The sequence below is a fragment of the Pimephales promelas genome, chromosome 6, assembly GCF_988280905.1.
Source record: "Pimephales promelas chromosome 6, fPimPro1.hap1.1, whole genome shotgun sequence".
NCBI classification, from domain to species: domain Eukaryota; kingdom Metazoa; phylum Chordata; class Actinopteri; order Cypriniformes; family Leuciscidae; genus Pimephales; species Pimephales promelas.
The window spans coordinates 29,993,511-30,004,152 of NC_142774.1; the positions used below are offsets into that span (position 1 = coordinate 29,993,511).

Consider the following 10,642-nt stretch of genomic DNA (forward strand, 5'->3'; position numbering starts at 1 on the left):
ACAAACAGTTGAGGAGAGCTTATATAGACTTATTATGCTGCAAAACTAAATTATACTGGAAGTACTAGTCTATGAAACAGACAACCAATAATAAATGGATTTGTCCTCAGCCTCGTTAAATATTCATGAGCTGCAGAAACTCGTCATTTTGGGCACCTATTCCTTTTACTTAAAATGTTCTACATTTTAAAATTTAGAAGTTATTATTCCTAGGTAGCTATGGGAATTGTGTAGGTCAAAACAATTTTAACAGACCAAAAAGACTTTAGGCATTTTACGTATGCAAATGAGAATATTAACCTTTGCTTTACAAATGTACAATGTGAAATCTCAGAAGCGGACTATGACTGATCAGTATTAACCCAAAGCACAAACAGTGAAACATAAACAAATAACCCATGATTATGCCAACCCATGGTAAAAAACAAAAAAACAAACAAAAAAAAAACGGACCAAATTTTCAAGCTCAAAAGTACGGAAGCTTGTTTCTGCCACTGAATAATAAAAAAAATTTAAAAAAAATTACGACTTTTTATCTCACACAATGGCAAGATATGAAGTAATAATTGTGAGATATAAAGTCACAATTGCGTGTTATACAGTCAGAATTGCGAGATATAAAGTCACAATTGCATGTTATACAGTCAGAATTGCAAGATATAAAGTCACAATTGCGTGTTATAAAGTCAGAATTGCTGACTTTTTTTCTCACATTTGCGAGTTTACATCTCGCAATTCTGACTTTATATCTCGCCATTCTGACTTTATAACACGCAATTGCGACTTTATATCACGCAATTCATCTTTCTGTCATCTTTCTCTTCAGGCCCTCAAGGTTGTTCGCTTATGTCTGATTTTGATTGATTTGTTACATTGAATGACCTCAGGAGGTCTTTAAAAACAAGTTTCATCCATATTGGTTCTCCTTTAAATCAGTAGGCTAAACAATTTTACCTTCAGTAGGCTGTTTTCCCTCAAAACCGGTAGTATAGCAAGCTTCTAAGCAAGATTTATTGTTATATGCTTGACATGACATAGTTGTCAAACTTTCATTGTGTTTGGTTTACATCCTGTTTCCTTTGTCCTTAGTTTCCCGCCACCATTCATTTCCATATTTATTCATTAATTAGTTCACCTGTTTGTATTCCTTTTGTTCACTTGTCTGGTGTTGACTGAGTTTTAGTACTCACTGTTGTTTTGCTTTATCGTGCCGTAATATCTGCTTTAGTTTATTTCGATTTAAGTAGTACCTTTTTTGTACTGACTTTGCACGCCTACAAAAGTGACGGCGGTAAGAGCTCTGAGGTAAAAATCTGCAGATATAAAATGTATTATACTGTAACATTAACATCACAGTACTTTGATAAAATATAAAGATAAAGATAAAATATACAAATATAAATATAAAGAATAACATAAATGTGTAAACAACACTCGCACATCCCTATTTGATGTCGAATAGACATGCACTGCATTGACTGGTGAGATAAAAAAAGGAAAAATGAAAGACAAAAAACATGAAATAGTCCATTAAAGTCTATGTTTTATTCAAAAGGAGTCAATGGCATGTGAATTATGTGAAAGAGATAATCATTTTATTATTTATTGAAAAACATTGTTTTTGGACATACACAATTTTTATCAAATAAATCTTTTAAAAATACATCTCTAATTGTTTAGCTTTTTTGTACAACATACTTATTATTAATATAGGCCTACAATAATATCCTGAAAAAAGAGAAGCCAGATCCATTCACAGACTAATAAATTCTAAATAAAAACTCTTTCTCCTGGAAACTCAGAAGAGTCAAGCTCTTCAGGTTCAATTGAAAGTTACAGGCGGGTGTGCACCGGGACTCTTAATCACTTATCGGGCATCTGAAAGTATTTACCACCACAAAAGCTCATGTGTAAAACAAGAAAAGACCCCAAATAATTCAAAAAATTTTATAAATATTTGATAAATAACCAAGATTAGAGTGAGATAAGATTTGGAACATGCATACACCGCAATCATTTATAAAAACTGGGGATTAGTTGGCACATGAAGACTAGCAGCATATTGACCAACAACATATTTTGTATTCTCACCAAGGAAATATTTGTTTGGTCAAAAAGTATATTTATGGGAGACAAAACTTGACATTGTTTGTACAGCAGAACAATAAGAAGGTAATGTTTGGTTTTGTTAAATTATACATGCTCCATTAAATAAAGTGAAAGCTGAATTACTAGTCTGAATAGAACAAAGGCCAATAAAGACAAGGTTGCAATACACATTCATTCATTCATTCATTCATTCATTCATTCATTCATCCCCCATCCATTCATTCATCCAAAATGTGCACTGGCATCCAAACACACAGGCACAGCAGGACAGTAGGATGGGATTCCATGACAGAGTTTAACCTCTACTTTCATATGTATCTGGTATCTAGGGTAGAACCGTAGTTAGTTAATCTCACCATGCAATATGAGCCAATCATTGTGGTTCCCCCTCATCATATTACAGTACCGACAGTATACAAACAGGTGCACACGCACAACCTAATAAAAAAAAACGTTGTACAGAGACTTCAAAGTGGATGCCTTTATGTCCATGTAAGTAAGGAGTTTTATAACTAAATATGTGTGTTTTGCATCCCTGGTCATGTGTTGTCGTAATCCAAACATTTGTACAAGTGCTGGAGCGTTTGTTAATTTAGACTTGTGCTCTTTGAGCTCAGATGAACAAGATGTCGTCAGTGGCGTTATTTTGTGTAGTATTTCTGCCACAGTGGTGCTGAGGTATAAGTGATGCCCTGATTATGAGTGAGTTTGTGTTTGCTCGTTCAGCTGGAGCAGATGGCCTCTCCCTTCACTGAGATGGAGTTTTACACTATTCTCTTCTCTCTGGTAGTGTTCAGTCTCTTTACCCTGCATGGCCTAATACAAGAGAGATGTGTGCACACTACAGGTATGACCAACAAACACATTAACAATGCTTATACATATGGTTCATTAATCCTAATGTGGTGTTATAAAAACTGGGTACAAGTTTTGTGTTGTGGGTCAAACAGACCTGCATTGGTTTCCATGCAATTTGCCAAAAACAGACTAACAGAAGACAGAAAGCCTCTATTGTAGCTTGTCAGACACTAAAAATATCAAATATGCGAGGAATTTATTAATTCCCATCTATTTGTTTATATTGTGTTATTCACATTGTGTTGGGTGTTATATTTTTGTTCAAAATTAGCAGCACAGACAAAACGACAAAAAGGTAACACTTTATATTACGACCCATAACAACTGTGTAAGTAAACCATTGGAAAAAAAAACAGTGTACTTTTACATAATTACAGTGTACTTCCATGTGTACTTCCATGTAGGTATAAGGGAACAATGTTAAGTTTTGGGTAATAAAGGGGTAATAAACAAAGCAGATATACAACCTGCAAAGACCTTCGTAAGTAAACCGAAATTACAATATGGGAACAAGGGAACAATATGTTACATTTTGGGTAATAAAGTGGTGCAACCAAATAAAACATTTTTGGTTTAACGTAGTTTAGGAAGAAAAGCCAATAAATTAATTTTTATCATACTATACTTACATACAGCATATATATATATATGCTGTATGAAACACAATAGGTACCTGTTAGTTTTAAAATAATTACATTATAAATAATTTGTTTGTATATCTGGTTGTACCCCTTTATTACCCAAAACTTAACATATTGATATTGTTCCCTTAAACCTACACGGAAGTACACTATAATTACGTAAACGTACACTGTAATTTCGGTTTACTTACGAAGTTCTTTGGAGGTTTTAGCCTATATCTGTGTTTGTTACCCCTTTATTACCTAAAACTTAACATATTGTTCCCTTATACCTACAGGGAAGACTATAATTATACGTAAACGTACACTGTAATTTCGGTTTACTTACGCAGGTGTTTGCGGGTCGTAATATAAAGCGTTACCGACAAAACAATATTTTTTTTGTCACAAATACTTGTAGTGACAATTTGCACAAGATAGCACTATGTATATATTTATACACCAAGTATAAATAGTATCTAGCATTATTTGTACGTTTGTGTAATATTTATTGCTGTATACTTAAAATAACCCATTAATAGCCTCTGCCTTATTGTTATCTCTCAAACCCTTGTTCGAGTAAATGGGTTTAAATCAAAATGGGTCAAAAATCTAAATTTGTACAGCTTTTCTAAACAAATCTATTTGTCCAAACTTTGCTTGAACATTCATGACCCAAAATTTTTAGTTTAACCAGTTTTTAAATTATTTAGGAAAAAAAAAAAATGCGGGTCAAGCTGATTCCCAACACAACAGGAATAGTTCACCGGAAAAAGGAAGTGGTTTCATTCTGTATTGAGAACTTGGGCTGGGGTTCAAACATTGTCCATATGACTTGAGTACTAGCCATGTCACACAATAGACTCGTTTGGTTTCTAGGGTTTGGTTGCCATTGGAGGAGAAGATTGACAGTGAACATTTATCATTAAATAACTAATACCTCTGTTAATCACAAAAAGTTATAGACCCAAAACTGATTTGAAATATAACTAGTCAAATGGATAATTTTTTATGATGGTGTGCTTTACTTTTAAGTTTAAAAGCTTAAAATGTATTCTTTTTAAAAATACATATGGTACAGCAGGCTGAGTAAAATATGACTATGATTGAATATAACCTAAATATTCAGTATTCAAATATTCAATATTCTAATATTCAATAGTCCTGTTGGTTTTTGTTTAGGCCTATGCAGAAATAAAAAGATCTATATCCTCCATTCTGTTTGATGTTAACTGTCATTGTATATTTTTATACACATTTCTCTAGTGTAATGCAGCTCACTCACTGTCACTGATCCATGATGTAAAACTCCAGATGAGTTTTTCTTGTGTACATCCATTTTTTTTAATGCGTCTTCTTGACTATCATACAGTCTACCGACGTTCTGATATCACATAGAGGTTCCCACTCGCTGGCTTACAGCGAAGTTCGTACAGTCTGACGAGCACAAGCAACAATCATAAAGTACTTTTATAAATCATACAGTGTGTGCCTGGCTTAAGACTCTGAGTGATTACTTCAACCGCTAATGCAATGTCGTTCCCTCCTCTCGGCGAACCAGGGTTACATGAGTAGCCATCTAACCGAAGCCGAAGACATTCCCTTTTGAGTTTGGTTCACTCGACTGTCAAAATGGCTGAAAAACGAAATTTGCATTTTATATTTAAACACTAATTTTCATGATTGTAATAGCCTATGATCTGTCTTGATTTCTTCAAGCAGTCTTATTTACCATATTTACTATAGTAATGTTCAGGGCACATAGTCTTTTGCATCGCATATAAATATTTCTACCTTATAAGGTGATCAGAATCCACATCGGATCACGAGCAGAAGTTATTTCAAACACTCGCTGCTGTCTGAAAGTGAGTTTTGAGCTAAAATGATTTTAAAAGTCTTTAATGCTGGTAGCTATAAAATCATCCGATGCTGCCTTCTCTAGACTCAGGTAAACTTCACCTTTGTTCATGACCACTCCTCAAGCCTGAGCTGACCCGCTTTGGACCAAGGTATTTGGCGGCCCAAAAAACACCGACGAGGCCCAATCAAGCACCTGAAGTGATAGTGTAAACACGACTGGCCCTGGCACGAACTAGCATGCCCACTTTTAGCCCAACAAGAGGAAACGTGGCTAATTCATATACATAGTGCTCGAATTGGGCAAAGAGAAAGTGCAAGTCAGCTGACTGAGGTGGCTCAAAGGGGGAACCCACCAGAGCTCTCAATACCAGGTCGGTACAGTGGGTGGTCGAGGGTGATTCATCCTCCTTGCCCCTCTCAGGAAGCATATAACCAAAATACATTTACACTGCACCAGGTTGTGAAGACCTTCCATTTACTCACATAGAGACATCATTTGGAAGGGGCTCTCGCCTCCGATATGGCAAAAAGCACATTCTCCGTCGTGCTGAGGGGCCAGACATGAATATCTATACAAGGACAGCCAAATTGGGATGCCAAATTGCCTGGATTGGTCAGGGGGGACCAGTCAGCAGTTCTACCATGTTCAAGAACCATGGCTGGTAGGCCACCTCGGCGACTCCCAATTCTTGTTCCTCCCTGATTTTGCTCACTACCAGATGCATTATCTTTAGTCATGGGAAGGCATACTTGCGGATTTTCTGGCTAGCGATGGGCAAGCACATCCACCCCTAGGGCCTGCATGTGTCAGCGCACAGAACAGCAGGTAATGCGCAATCTCTGCTGAGGTAAAGAGGTCCACCTCCATTCTCTGTGGACTACTCTGTCCTCGATAGCAAGTCTGAGCCCTGGTTTAATCGGCCGGGGACATGTACTGGATCGGCAAGACATGCACCCGGATCGGCAAGAGGACGGAACAATAACAGGAGGCTCTACGCAAACCTGTACAGCGGTCTGGACTGGACACCACCCTAGTGGTTTATGTATGAAACCACTATGGGAATTAACCCACTTTTCTGTTTATTCACTGTCAGCCAGGGACAACACGTATGATAGAAGCTCACATTTGTGTTCCTGACTGTAACACATTCTCTGACTGTGCCATGGCAAGCCAGTCATCTAAATAATTCAGGATGCACATTCCCTTTGCTTATAAGGACATAGCAGCTTCAAAGTATTCTGTGAATGTTTTTGGGGCCAGAGACAGACCAAAAGGGAGGATAATGAACTGGTACGCCACACCATTGAATGAAAATGCTGTGGGGCTATCTGAATATGAAAATAAGCATCTTTCAGGTCCACCGAAATAAATCTTCCAGACAAATCAGCTCGAGAATCAGCTTTTTTTGATCATTTTGAACTAGGGGTGGGCGATATCTTCATATTTAAGATACACACAATACACAACACAATATGGATTTTGACATATCGTATATATTGTTTATATTTAATTCTAATTGCGGCACTTTGCTTGTGTGTCTTCTCTATACTGTGCTTGCGCCCGCGTCTCCTTGCTTTTGTTCTCACTCCCCTCGCATGTTGTGTCTCATTCAACCTGGCGGCGCCCGCAACCAGCCCGGAGGCTACAGAACTTGTCCAAAAAAAAAAAGGACAACTGGCTCCATTTTATGGAGATACTTCAGTTTTAAGACAAATGTCTACTGAGAGGAATGCCACAGTATGCCACAGAATGACACAGATTGGTATTCCTTGCTCAAAATATTAAAATGTAAAAGAGTTACACAAACTTGTTAGGCTTTAAATAAATATATGTGTGTGTGTGTGTGTGTGTGTGTGTGTGTGTGTGTGTGTGTGTGTGTGTGTGAATATATATATATATATGTGTGTGTGTGTGTGTGTGTGTGTGTGTGTGTGTGTGTGTGTGTGTGTTGGCTACAACAGAGTTAATGCAATGAGGTTGTTTTATTTTTGAATGAAAATGCGACAATATGTATTATTTCTTTTATTTTACAGTTAAATTATTATGTAATCAGAGACATCTTAAATGTATCATAAGCACTTTGTTTCTATGCACTGCCTACCTTGGGTTGAGTTGTTTCATTTTTGAATGAAAATAAGGCAATATTTGATGACAATATTTATTTTACAGTTAAATTATTATTTTTGTAAAGAAGGATTTTTTTAAAATGTCGCAAAAGCACTTTGTTCCTATATATTGAATGCTGCAAAATGTGCATTTTTTTATTTAGAATTCAGAAATGATTCAGAATTTAGAATGACTCAGAATTTTCTCCTGCTGTTTGACGCGCATGCGCGCCCACTTTGCACGCTCTCGTTTATTGAGGCCGGCGAAGTTTGTTGTCAGAACATGCAAAACTGAAATACTCGCGGGACTTTCGAACATTTACAAATAAAGATATAAGCATAAAATGTAAGTTATTTGCTGAGGAAAACACGTGCCAGAAGCATTAAACAGCACGCGCATGATGTAAAAGGCCGACATGGCATAACAGTAGCCTAGCGCTGTCATTGAAGCGCTAATAAATATAAACCATTGTCATGTTTCGGAAAACTTGGATCATATGTACCTAACCTTTCCGGTAGCAGTCCAAAAATCTGTGTCCTCCCCAAACTTCCATGCATTTTTGTCCATTGAAAGGGGTAATTCACTGTCGACGCGACTGCTGATGGTTTCCGAACACTGCGCGCAGATCACATGTTCAGGGTTTTTTCCAGCTTCACATGCAGCAATTATTCCTTCGAAAATATTGCATTATGGTTGATAATCTAGCAGTGTTATTTTTCTAGTCATATTTCAAGCCATATTTTCATTTGTCAAGACTAATTTTCTTAACTTTATTTTACTTACACGCCACGCCCCGATTCCGTTTAATTTTTTGAGATAGCCTATTGCAGGAGGCCTATTTGCCTTTAGCATAAAAATTGCACATGACCAACAAAAACGGGTTCAACTTGTTTCAAATATGACGTGGCTTTCTGGTTTGTTCTCTTATAATAAGGCAGGGAAGACATCAAAGAAAGACTTGAGGAGCCACTCATCGTTTAAATCCACCTGCAGACCAATCTAGACTGATTTCATGCAACATGGTCAATCCAGGATCAGATGTGATGAGTGGTGCTGTACACATAACTTGCCCAGTATGCTGCTTTCTTTATTGCGCTTGAAACCTCATCACCTGGACGGGATCCGGCTTCTAACTCAGGTAAACAATAAAGACAGCAAGTGCACGTCTGTATATGTGGGTTTAACGTTGACACGGTTTATAGCCAGCAGTAAGGAAGCAGGAAGAAGTGGACTTTGATTGCTCTGTGTGAGAAGCTTGTAAAAGTATCTAACACACAAGCATGTTTCATACTGTGGGTACATGTGGTATAAATGGAATGAGGTTTGATGGGTTGAATCCTGTTGAAAGCAAGCAAAACAAGGTATTTAAATCCATTTTCTCCCTCTACACATATGTAAGGCCCTATTAAAGAAAATGCTGACTTCAGAAGAATACATTTTATGCAGTAACTAATTAAAAGTCTATGAAATAGACGTTTTTTGATGATGACACCATTTTTATTAGTGATATCATTGAGATACTGTGACAGATAATATTTTTAATTAGCTTTTAGTTTTCTATTTTCAATTTTATTTAGTTTGAGTACTTTTCAAATGTGTATTAGTTTTTGATTTTTAAAATATAGCCTATATTTTTTTAGTTTTAGTTATTTTATTTCAGTTTTAAGTTAACTAAATGAAAATGATGCCTTTGCAACTAGATGAAATAAAATAAATAGATTTTATTTTATATTATCGTAAGGTGTAAGTAATTAATAATAATAATTCGTTACATTTATAACACTTTGAAAATGTTCGACTTGATTTAAAAATGTTTTAGTTAATAACCATGGATAACACTGTCATTTATTTATGTTTCATATCAAATAGTTATGATCTTCATGTAATAGGCTATTTTTACCAAATTTGGAAATTTTACTAATCATGGCCCTGCAACATTAAAAACCATTATCTCTTTGCATTAATTTGTATTTTTAGCTCTATCTTTTATGGCTCTTCTACAGTCTTTTGCCTTATTCATCAACACAACTGCACATCTAAATTTAGTTTATTGATTCTGAGTACTTGCAACTTGTTAATGGATTTTCCCTGTTCAATCAATCTTGCATTTAAGTCTTAAGGGCACTCCATATCGCAGCTGCATACGTTTTTCACACTTATTGTTTTTCTACATTTACTTTTAAAACCTTTTTGAGATAAAGAACTGCTTAATGCTCTGTAATCATATTTTATAATGCCTTTGTCTCTCTCTTTCTCTGTGTGTAAGGGTGGAAGTGTGTGTGTGTGTGTGTGTTATGGATCTTCTATTTTCAGGGTTTGAGTTGGTCTTCATCATCATTGCTTTTACTGTCATGTGCTTATTTGGCCTGGCTGCAGTCTACACACATAACACAGACGATCAAGGTAAACACTTTATTTATCCACTCACCCATACACACAAAAAATGACTAAACGAAAAAGTCACCTAAATCTATATGTGTGTCCCATAGATGACCACACTCCGACAGAACAGAGGATTACACAACAAAAGAACAAATCAAAGAAAAAACGAGTTGTAACCAAAGTCAATCAAGAGATACCATAAACACACTTCATAGACATACAGAATCTCTCTGTTGGTACTCATTGGATAAACGGCCTGGCTCACCAAATGCAGTTAATTAGCAGACAAACTGTGTCTGAAGATCTCTGTGACTGAAAATAGACTTCAGTTCACCCTCAAGATGCGATTTCTCTCAGCTGTTTCTGATTGGCTTGAATGTATGACCCCAGTAAGTAATTAACCAGTAAAGAGGATTTATTGAAATCGAAACCCCACCCCTTTCCCAACCTAAAACTGCTTAACATTTGTAATTCTTTTCTGGTGGAGCCTTTTTTGTTTCTTTCACTTTATGCATTTTGGGCAAATTGCATCTAAAATCTCTAGGTGGACTTAGCTTATGACTGTTAAAATATAGGAAAATATATCGCTGGATGTATTTTGTGAAAAAAAAAAAAATTGTATATTTTTATTTAATGCCTTTTAGTTATTTATTTTTCCACAAAATTTGTATACATTTTAAAATAAAAATGAAAATATTGTCTCATA

The 10,642-nt window shown here is 36.0% G+C and overlaps 1 long non-coding RNA gene across 1 annotated transcript; it reads left to right on the forward strand.

The window, feature by feature from the left end:
- The first annotated feature begins 8,424 nt into the window (after window positions 1-8,424).
- LOC120493593 (uncharacterized) lies at window positions 8,425-10,642 on the forward strand. The gene is made up of 3 exons (XR_005625749.2): window positions 8,425-8,692; window positions 9,821-9,957; window positions 10,044-10,642. It is a non-coding gene; the product is annotated as an uncharacterized LOC120493593 (long non-coding RNA).